We start from the raw sequence: 12497 nt of genomic DNA, 5'->3' as shown, positions 1-12497 counted from the left end.
TAAAAGGAAGGCATAGATTCAACCCCCCTTCTCTAAGCCTACCACAACCTTCACATGTGAAAGCGGAGATTTTATAAAATAATAATGAAGATTTGACAAAGCTGCAAAGGTGCATACACATCATGCATGCGTACGCACCATAACCAACACGTGACTTACTTAAAGTCGCATTTTGAAGGGATTTTTTTTGGCTTATTTCAGCTTATTTTTTAGGGGATATGAATGTGTTCTGTTTTTTGATATTCATGAGACAAAAATAAATTGTCTCATAATTTTCCGCTGCTAAGTTAAAACAGAATCAGAATTGCAAATCTGTTTTAAAAAGGGTAACAACAGCAACTAAAAGGAAGGCATAGATTCAACCCCCCTTCTCTAAGCCTACCACAACCTTCACATGTGAAAGCGGAGATTTTATAAAATAATAATGAAGATTTGACAAAGCTGCAAAGGTGCATACACATCATGCATGCGTACGCACCATAACCAACACGTGACTTACTTAAAGTCGCATTTTGAAGGGATTTTTTTTGGCTTATTTCAGCTTATTTTTTAGGGGATATGAAGAAAAACTTGAAGAAAAAATATGTATACACTGCCACATTCATATTTTAGGAGTTTTTCTTTTAGGTTTAGGTTTTAGGATGTTTTAGTTAAATTTCAACTTCCCTTTAGAATTCTTAAGATTTTTATTCAAATTCTCTTTATTTTTAGGTTTTGATCATGGTTAATTATAGCTTTTGTTCATAATTTTTTGTTTTACTACTCTACTTAGAATCTTTTGTTAGTTTCTCTAGATTGTTATTTTAATTTATGAACATGTGTTGAATTCTCACTTTCGACTAATGAATTTTCATGTTTTAGATTTTATTATTGTTGTAATTTATGAAGTTTTTTGTTTATGCACTCTTGGCGTTTGACAAAACGATTGAACTATTTATATAGTAGATTTTTTCATTCTTGACTTAGGTTGGGATCTTGGGTGATTTTGAATTACTAATGTCTAAGTTATTAATTGATAATTTAGAACTATTAATTAACCTTGTTTTTGCTAATACTAACCTTTTACTAAATTCAATTAATAAGTTAGCTAGGATTTGTGAATATTATTAGAGTTAATTAATCCTAATTGATTTTTCTCAATTTGTAGAGATTGATGAATTACATTCATTCTTTATAATTATCATGTTGTTATTAGTGAAAAGGATAGTAATCCTTAATCTCAATCTTTACTAAGATCTTTTAGAACTTGTATTTACTTTTATTTCCTAGCTAATTGCCTTAATTGCCCCTAATTTAAATTCTCTTTATATTTACTTATTGTCTGCTCTTTTGATTTCTTACTTTTTCAATTCTCGTTAATTCAATTAAACCCTCGATTTTCTCACAGCCAATGATCATGCATTACATTATGTTCCAAGAGAGAATGACTCGGGATTAAAACTTTCATTTATTGCTTTGAATTTGTGATATCTTTTAAACTAAACTTTGACAGTGTTAAATGCCTGGTCTAGAACTATCTACAACGAAAATAAGTATTTTGATCTTAATAATTTCTAAATAGGTATCTAGCACTGCTCAAGTTTTTGGTGTCATTGTTGGGGAATACAATATGTGCTTGTTATTGGATATTGTGCATATGTGAATAGTGTGAATATCTTACTTTTTTTTTATTTTCTTGTTTTCGCTAATAGTTAGGAGCTTATTTCTTTTGCTTATTGTTATCCTAGGGTAGCGTAGATATTGTAAATATACTTTTTTTTTATTCTTGTTATCTTTTTCTTTGATTTTATGTTCTCTTTTCCTATGAATCATCATCCTCGTGGTTTCGAATTGTATGATTGTGCCAATGTTACAAGAATTGGTGACTTTAATAATGATGGTTCTCATTACAACAACAACAACAACAAAGCCTTGTCCCACTAAGTGGGGTCGGCTACATGAATCAAACGACGCCATTGTGCTCTGTCATGCATCATGTCTACAGAGAGACTGTTTACATGTAGGTCTCGTTTGACCACCTCATGGATGGTCTTCTTAGGTCTTCCTTTGTCTTTTGCCCTTTGTCCATCTTCTATCTCATCCACCCTCCTGACTGGATGTTCTATCGGTCTTCTTCTCACATGTCCAAACCACCTGAGATGCGATTCAACCATCTTTTTCACAATGGATGCTACTCCAGCTCTCTCCTTTATATCTTCATTCCTTATTTTATCCAATCGCGTATGACCACTCATCCATCTCAACATCTTCATCTCTGCCACACTCAGCTTATGTTCGTGTTCCCCTTTAGCCGCCCAACACTCGGTACCATACAGCATAGCCGGTCTTATAGCGGTGCGATAGAATTTACCTTTAAGTTTTAAAGGCACTTTTTTGTCGCATATAAAACCAGATGCACTCCGCCATTTTGACCAACCTGCTTGGATCCTATGATTTACATCCTGTTCAATCTCTCCATTGTCCTGTATGATGCACCCAAGATACTTAAAATTTTTAATTTTTCGTAGGGTGTTTTCTCCAATCTTCACCTCTATATTAGGGTTTTTCCTTCTCAGACTGAACTTATATTCCATATATTCCGTCTTGCTACGGCTTATGCGCAGACCATACACTTCTAGAGCTTCTCTCCATAACTCCAATTTCTTATTTAGGTCTTTCCTTGACTCTCCCATAAGAATGATATCATCGGCAAAAAGCATGCACCATGGCACAGGCTCTTGGATGTGCTCTGTGAGTACTTCCAAGACTAATGTGAAAAGGTATGGACTTAAGGATGATCCCTGGTGTAATCCTATACCAATAATGATGGTTCTCATTATGGAAAAAAAATTATTTGAGGAGGAGCTACACTTAGATGGGCGATCTTCATGGCATCAAACTCTTCTGTGCTACTATGATCACAACCCATCCTATGGTGCACACCAATTCGATGGCTATGAATGTATTTGCTATGTTTATGCACTCTCTTAACCATCATAATCATATGGCTTTCATCATCAACAATTCTCTCAATCACCATACTTTTAAACCATATTTCACCACCAACAAATTTATTGGGATCCAAGTCCACCATTCCAATACCATCATCCTTATGAATGTCTTGAACCACCATCTCTATATATACCAAATCAAGATTCTTATCCTTATGATTATACTTTTCAACAATCGATATTTGACCAACAAATTCCACCTCTATATTGCGACTGATCCATGGAAGAAGCACTCCATTTGTTTTTACTAAAGCAAAAGAAACACCTTCAAGAACAAAAAAAAAAATTCAAAAGAGGCAAGATAACCACAAGGCTACTATAGCCGAAGCCTTAACTCGTTTAGCCTCACTACGTTCATGCAATAACCAAAACACTTTTGTGAATGAATATTTTAACTTCATATGAAGAGTGTGAGGTGAAAGAGGATGAGTTGCTAAAAAGTGAGGAGGTTAACTACATTGAATTCGAGGGAGAAGTTAAATGTTTAAGAGGAGTTGAACAAGAAATGAATTTCACCAATGGGGATGATTATGCACTAATCAATAACTTTGATGAGTTTGTTAAACCTTCTTCATTAGATATGAAGTCGATGTTAAGGAGGAATGTGCACAACCTCCAAGACACATTTTGGGCAATAAAGAAGACGTGAAAGAAGTTGGCAACTAAGAGGTAGAAGTCATCATAGAAGATTCAATGGGAGTGAAAATTACATTGGTGCATCCTTTGAAAATCTTCCTTCCTAAGTCATCATCCAACACACCTTTTGAGGTGGTAACCCTTTCTATTATGAAATTTATTGGGCCACATCAATATGTTTTGTTGGAAACAGACAATCAACTTAGAGCTTTTTGTGGATTGAAGAGTAAGAAAGAACTAAATATTGGTTAGCAACAAGAACCAAGGCTCATAGCGGAAAGAATTTCAAGATTTGATGTCCGGAGATGGTGTAAGACTCAATTCAATAGAATTTGAGTGAGGGTTTAGAGCTTAAAGAAGAATTCAGAATTATATACAACCCAAGAAAAGCATAAAGATCAATAAGAAAGTGGGTGTACATACAAGATTTGAGGCTCCGAAATACACTTCAACAATCAAAAGTTTTGGGAGCTCATTATTTGGTTAAGAACTCTTCATGTTTTGGTCCACATGATTTAGGATCCGAGAGACTATTGCAGTTACAAGCATTGGTGAAAGTTCAAGGAACAATTCAAACACAAGTCTCTTAGGCTTGAGCTCATGAGTATCCAACTTGAGGATAATAAATAAAAGTGTTAAGTGAAAGACACTCTGCCATAGTAAAATTTTTCAATCTTTCTCTTATATATAGTTTTATTGTTATTTTAGACTTCTTTTTAGATTGTATTTGATAAATTTTTGTTGTTTATTTGTTACTATGTTTAGCATTATTTTGGTGGTTTGATTGTGTGTTTACAACTCTTAATTTGGAGAGAGAATGGCCTAGAATAGTGATAGGCTCCATGTGTACATAGCATACCTGTGTATACACCTTAGTCAAAATTTTCTAGTTAATGAGTATACACCATGTGTATATAAATCATATATGCGTACGCACCTTAGAAGTGTATGCTTCCTCCTCTCTAGAAAAATAAAAATTTTTCATGTCTACGCACAAAGCCAAGTTCTGAGCGTAGCTTCTTTGATGTGTACCCATCGTTCCAAATTTTTCTCATATGATGTGTGCGCACGGACCCCTCCCTAATTTGCATCTCATTAGGTGCGACCTCTAGTTCACACACCTCCCTCACTCACTCAAAACATAGAGCACCTCCCCTTCTCTTTCAACGTTAACATCTTCTTCTCACTTCAAACCATCATCAACCACCATTACTGCTGCCACCTCCGTTCTTCTCATCGGTGACCACCACATTATCAGCCATCGTTGTCAGGCATCTCTCCTCTCTTCTTCTTATATTCCTTTCACATATCCTTACACTCACTCTCATTTTATCTCACTCTCTATGCTGAGCCAGCCCCGATATCTCAGTCTCCTATACTCTAGCGAGCTCTGCCGGCAACCACCTCTATCACTTATCTCCTATTCTTTGCTTTTTTTTCTCCCCATTCTTCTCTTTTTATCACATAGTCACTGCAACCCCATTCTCCTCCCTTCTCTCATTTCAGGCGTGCCTTTGTTTATTGCCATCACTCCCAACATCATCTACCTTATCATCGTGCATCGCCGGAGCCACAGATCATTACCATACCAACAACTCATCCCTTATCTTTCCCAGTACTCTCTCTCATGCCTCCTCTCTGTTACAACATAACCTTTATTTCTATTTGCTTCACCATGTCCAGGGCCTACAGGTGTGCCTCTGCTCATTACCGCCACTATTAAGTCACTGACAACCACTGCAGTTGGCAACCCTCGCTCCCTTTTGCTATTCCTCCTTTCAAGTGTTGCCTCATCTTCCCCATTTCTTTCCTTTGCCTCAAGTTTCTTGAACCAACTCTTTTCTAATTCCTTTAGTTTTAGTTTAATTTAGTTTAAGATTAGTTAGATTTTCAGTTTTAATCTTCATTCAGTTCTATGGTTAATTAGATTTAACTTTTTTATTTTAGTGTCATTAGATTATTAGGATAGGTTAGATTTAGGGGATTTGGTTTTAAGTTACTGAAAAGTAATTAGAATTGTGAATTCTTAATTGATTGAAACTTTGTTTGGACATTCTATTTATTATGATGCGAACTACTGGTGCTATTGTATTGTTAATGTTGAATCCTTTTGAGTGGGTGTTAAAAAATTGTTTGAGATGATAATTTTGGTTGTTTGATGTTTTTGCATACTAAATACTTGTAAAAATGAATATTTGAGATGAGTACCATCAGATTTACCGTGAGAAAAATGAATAAAATTCGATGGTAATTTAATTACTATTAGATTTACCATCGAAAACAATCAAACGGTATAAACCTCGCCAGTAAATATTTACCGTCAAAATTTTTTTGTCCGACGGTAATTACCGTCATATGTTGCGACGAAATTGGAAAACACTCCCAGGGGCTTGTTTTTTGCCAGGGCGTGGCACGCCCTCTATGGGCTGGTCCAGACATGGCACGCCTTGCTTCCTTCGTGGCACACCTGAATTTGAATGACTCCCAGGGGCTTAGAATTGACTAGGGTGTGGCACGCTTGTTCCTTGGCGTGGCATACCTTCTTTATTGATATGCTTCAAGAGACTTGGACTTGAACAAGGCATGGCACGCTTGTTTCTTCCCGTGGCATGCCCAATCCTTGAGTTCATGGGCATGGCACGCCTAGTGCTTGGCATGGCACGCCCTTATTGATAGTGTTAGGGCATGGCACGCCCTTGCCAACCCGTGGCATGCCAAGTCTTCTTTTTCAGGGTGTGGCATGCCTTGGCATACATGTGACAACCCTGGCTTTTCCTCACACCCTGTCCTTTGCTTAGGTGCATGGCTTACATGGCTTCACTCCTACGCCTCTGGCTCTCTGTTCTTCATGTTAAGGTTGCTCCTTGATCAGCCTCTCTTTACTACTTGATTTACCTCTCTTTTGATCATAATTTCTTGAAAACACTTAGCAAATACCATAGTAGCACAAGATACTTAAAAGCGACAAGATTAGAAGATAAAACTGTAATTAAACCTGAGAAAATAATGAATTAAAGTAAGAAAAATAACTAATGATGCGAACGCATCAATTAATGTGTAGCATGAGGATATATTTTTGTCTAAGTATGTGAGAGTTGATAAATTCATATCTTATGATAATTTTTGGGTTGAAAAGAGTAGAATTTATCAATTTAACTTGTACTTCATTCTTGTTAATGCAAACCTTTGTGAATTTTCTCCTAATTAAACTTAATCGATAAACATGCTTTTTAGGTCTTTAAAATTATTAAATTTATTTTATTTTATTCCATTCGATACCTTGATATGTTTGTTTACGTTATTTAAGGTTTAGGATGCAAGGATGATTTGGAAAGATGGAAGAAAATCATGCAAAAGTGAAAATTTCATGAAAAAAAAGAAGATTTGACAAAGCTGTAGAAGTGTGTAGACATCATGATATGTACGCACCAGATGCACACACATCATACATGCTTCGCACCATAGCCAGCATATGACTCACTTAAAATAGCATGTGCAGTTGTGTTTTAGAGGGATTTTTGGCCCATTCACCCCATTCTTGAGAAGATATTAAGGAAAATATGAAGGAGAAACATATATATACTAGCTCACTTATATTTGAGAGATTTTTTCTTTTTAGATTTAGGTTTTAGGATATTTTAGTTAAATTTTAGAGAGCAAAACTCCAACTTCTCTCTAGAACTCTTAGAGTTTTCACTCAAATTCTCTTCGATTTTAGATTTTGATATCGGTTAATTATAACTTTTGCTCATAATTTTTTGTGTTGCTACTCTACTTTACTTAGAATCTTTTGTTAGTTTCTCTAGGTTATTATTTTAGTTTATGATGTGTTGAATTCTCACTTTTCATTAACAAATATGATATTTTATGTTTTATTATTATTTATTTGAGATGTTATTGTTGCTTTCTTGAATTGAATAGTTGTAGATTATTATTGTTGTAATTTATGAAGTTTTATATTTATGCACTATTGGTATTTGACAAAATATTCGAATTAGTTATAGAGTATATTTTTTCATCTCGGCTTAGATTGGGAACTTGGATAATATTGAGTTACTAATGTTCAAGTTAATTGATAAGTTAGAGCTACTAATTAACCTTATTTTTGTTAACGCTGATCTTTTACTGAATTTAATTAGTAAGTTAGTTAGGACTTATAGACTTTGATTAATTAAGCCTAATTAACTTTTCTTAATTTGTAGAGGTTGACGAATTAGATTCACTCTTTTTAATTATCATGTTGTGGTTAGTGACAAAGATAGTGATCATTAACCCTCAACTATTACCAAGAGCATTTAGAACTTGAATTTACTTTTACCTCCTAGTTAATTGCCTTAATTGCTCCTAGTTTAAATTCTTATTAACGCGATCAAACTCCCAATTTTATCATAGCCAATATCAATGACTCGGGATTAAAATTTTTGGTTATTTATTTGAATTTGTGATATCTTTTAAACTAAATTTTAATAGTGTTAAATGCTGATCTAGAACCATCTACAATGAAATTAAATTTTTTGATCTTAATAATTTTTAAATCTGTATCTAACATTCATTAGTAATTTCAGTTGAGGATGAGTTAGATGAAGTTTGGATGGATGGGATGAGTTTGTGATGGATTGGAGGATGTATAAGTAGACGATGAAGGTATACTGATAAATTGAAAACCTGGTGAAGAAAATTGAAGAGATGAATCCTATATTAGAATAGAACTAAAAATAGAGATAAGTATGAAAATTTTATCTCCTCAAATATGATATTTCTACAATATTATAACTTACCATCTAAAGAGATAGAGACACTTGTATCCTTTGTGATTATTATTATAACCAAGGAATAAATAAAAATAAAATTTAAAGTCAAATTTATGTTTAATATAGGATCTCAATAAAGAATAACAAGCACACGCGAAATTCTTTGTAAAAATATAATTAAGTTGCTTGTTATATAATTTCTCATAAGGTGATAAAAATATTGCAAGATTGTGTTGGTAATCTGTCAATCAGATAGGCTACAGCTTGAAAAACATCATCTTAAAATTGAAAAAGGCAAGGCAGCAGTGGCAAGGAGAGAAAAAGCTACTTTTGCCAAGCTTCTATTCTTCCTTTCCATGGTGCCTTACTACAAGTGACTGTAAGGATATGATATATTCTATGTTGAATTTTATTTGCTACTAAAAAACTCTTAAAAGGAATTAGAATAATATTCAAGACCATTATAATTTTTGCAAGGCTTTTAAAGTACAACCAATTTTATTTTCAAAATAAACTTTGTATTGTTTAAAAGCTAATAAAAATTCTGACTTGTTAGTTAAAAGGGAAATAATAGTGTATACATCTAGAATGAGCATCAACAAAGATAATATAATATCTATATCATTGTCTAAATACTATATGGATAGGACTCCAAAGATCAACATAAACTAACTCTAAAGGTTTATCATAGACAGATTTAAAATCTTGAAAAAGCATTTGATGCATTTTAGACATACGACAAAACTCACACAAGTTAAAAATATCAGATTGAGAAAAACATGAAATATTTCACTAATTTTAAACCTTTAACATAGTTTTCACAGAGGGATGGCCTAATATCTTGTGCTACAAAGCTAAAGTATTCAAAGAATTATGAGTGGATGCCATAGTAGTTTTTTAAGTTACATGATTAAAGGATGGAAAAATTTGTCAAGTACATACAAAGACGAAAAAACATAGATTCCATTCCTAACAACTCCTTGTAGAAAATGATTCTTGGTAACCTGATCATGTATTGAGCAATAATAAAGGAAAAACTCAAAAAAAAAAAAAATTATTAGCAGCAAATTTTTCAAACACAAGAGATTTTGTGTAATTTGTTGTACAAGTAGTAAGTTGTTTAATTTAAAAGAAATCAGAATTAGTATCAAGAAAAGTAGACGACCCTGTGTTAGAAATGTGAATACCTTCACCATTACCTATAAAGGGTTATATGGAACCTATTTGATTTTCAGTACCTTGTAATAAATTACTTGATTCAGTAGTGATATAGTGATTAGTACCTGAGTTAAGGTACCAAGCAGATTACATTGGTGATGAGCCAATAATAAATGCCCTTGGTTGATGAAAAGAGGGAGAAAGTTATGAAAATTAAAAATTTTGATATGAGAAAGATGCATTTAGAGATTCATATTGTTGATCAAACCTATAGTAATAGCTCCAAGCAACATGATTGAAAAAAGAGTTTATCAAGAGATTTTCAAATCTGCCAGCCACTTGTCATGAATTTACCTCTTTTTCCATTTTTTCTAGATATAGTTGATTATGTCTTCATAAGCAAGTAGGAAAGATTCAATTTCAATTCCTAAATATCTTTTCATTTAGACATCACTGGAGATATAAAATCTTGATACTCTTCAATGAGTTGATAAAAAATAATTTGTACATCATCTTCAGAATAAGGAGAATCAATAGTTGTTAAAGTATCAACTAAATTCCTAATTCGAGCAAGATATTTAGTAGATGTACTTGTAAGTCTATATTCATCTAAATAAACTAAATTACCTTGTTCTTGAAGGATATATTCATCGAAGCTAACATCTATATCATTAGAGAAAGGTTTTGAAGCTTCCACTCTTTATAGATTTTAGATTCAATTTTAGCAGATTGAGTGAATTTTATAAGATCTTATGGACTAATGAATTGAGTAGGGATTTTCTCCTTCTTGAAATGATCCCCTAAATTTTGACTCTTTATTGAGTGTCACCATGTATCGAAGTTATTTTCTTTGAGTTTGTTAGTAAGGATAGGGAGATATTATTTGGTTAATGAAATATTTGCAAAAATCATGGTCATGATGATTAACTTGAGGCTTTAGATACCATGTCAAGTTTATTGTAGTTGAGAATCTTAAAGAATAAGTTATCAACAGATTGAAGAAGAACAACAAATAGAAGAAAGAAAGAATAGAGAAAATTGGAAATAGAATTACATTATATGACAGAGTGAATGAGTTTACTTACAAGAATAGATAAACTCAATGTAGTAATACTCCTAGCTACCTAACTAACATTTATAGCTAGCAATTACTAACTTTTTTTTATCTGTTTCTCATCTTTTCCTATTTTATGTTTCACAAGTGTGTTTTCAAGTATATTAATAAAACACCTACACTACCAAAATCCTTTGCATTAGCGACATAGTTTTCTAATGGATTTTCATTGGTTAGTAATGGATAGTATTGTTAGTGACAAATAATATTTGATAGTAAAAGTTATGTCGCTAATTGACGTTGAAATTTTTACCAGTAAAGAATTTTATAAAAACAGTCGCGTTGTAGATATAGTCTCTAAACCAACAGAAATTCCTTCGTACAAACGTTTGGTTGTCACAAGTAATAAACCCTTAAAAATTGATAACCGAAGTATTTAAACCTCGGGTCGTCTTCTCAAGGAACTGCAGGGAAGTATGTTCTTATTATTGGTTATGGAGATTGTAAATTGGGGTTTTGAAGATGAGGAACAAGTAATTTAAATTGCAATTAAAATAAATAAAAGACTGTAAAATAAATAAATAACTGTAAAATAAACTTTTGGCAAAGTATGAGAAATTAGATGTCCTATCCTAGTTATCCTTATCAATGATGATGAAGATTGAATCTTAATTCCACTTAGTTAGTCTTTACTTAAAGCAAAGAAAGGTCAAGTGACTAATTAGTTTGATCTTCAAATCCTAATTAATCCCTAAAGAAAGATTGGGATTATTGAAGTTCAATTCAATTAGCAAAAATAACAATTATCAATTATGTTGAGTTTGATAACTCCTGAGTTACTAATTTCTTAACCAAGACTAAAAGGGAAAAAGTAAATCTACTGGAATAAAAATGTCTTCAGATTGAAAGCAACAATAATATAAATAAAAGAGAGCGATAATAAACTGAAATACCTCAAATAACATTAATTCAAAGAATAATCTGTAACATAGAAGAATTCATAAATTAAATTGAGAAGATAAATAAAAAGGACTGTTGAACCTGATAAAAAGAGATAATCCTAAAAGTAAAAGAAATCCTAATTCTAAATCCTAAAAGAGAGAGGAGAGAACCTCTCCCTCAAAACTACATCTAAATCATGAAAAATAACTAATTGGAGACTCTCTTTTGAATGGATGCATTTCCTCACTTCATAACCTCTGATCTATGCCTTCTGGACTTGGATTTGGGCCAAAAAGGGCTTCAGAAATTGCTGGGAGCATTTTCTGTACTTTCTGGTGCGTAGCCTCTGTCACGCGTCCGCGTGGGTCACGCGGTCGCGTCAATTGGAGTTTTCCTTGCCACGCGGTCGCTTCAGTCATGCGTCCGCGTCAATCAGGTAGTCGCGTCACTACCATTTCGTGCTGGAATGCGGCCGCGTCGTCCATGCGATCGCGTCACTGCCAGTTTCTTCAAAAACTCCGTTTTATGCTTTCCTTCCAATTTTATATGTTTCCTTTCCATCCTTTAAGTCATTCCTATCTTAGAAGATCTGAAACTACTCAACACACGAATCATGGCATCGAATGGAGGTAAAAGGATAATTAAAATAATTATTTTTTAAAGCATAGGAAACATGTTTTTCACATATATCACATAATAAGGAAGGGAAAGTAAAACCATGCAATTTATATGAATAAGTGAGTGAAGGATTGAATAAATCACTTAAATTAGGCACAAAATATATCATAAACTATGGGTTTATCAACCTCCCCACACTTAAACAATAGCATGTCCTCATGCTAAATCTAAGATAAAGAGTAAGGTAAGGTTGAAGTGGTGGAATCTCATGCAATGCAATCTATTCTAAATGCAACTACCTAAATGAATCATGCAATTCTAATTTTTATTCACTTGTATATAAAACTT

Source organism: Arachis ipaensis, chromosome B09 (genome assembly GCF_000816755.2).
Source record: "Arachis ipaensis cultivar K30076 chromosome B09, Araip1.1, whole genome shotgun sequence".
NCBI classification, from domain to species: Eukaryota; Viridiplantae; Streptophyta; class Magnoliopsida; order Fabales; family Fabaceae; genus Arachis; species Arachis ipaensis.
This window is presented reverse-complemented; position numbering follows the sequence as displayed.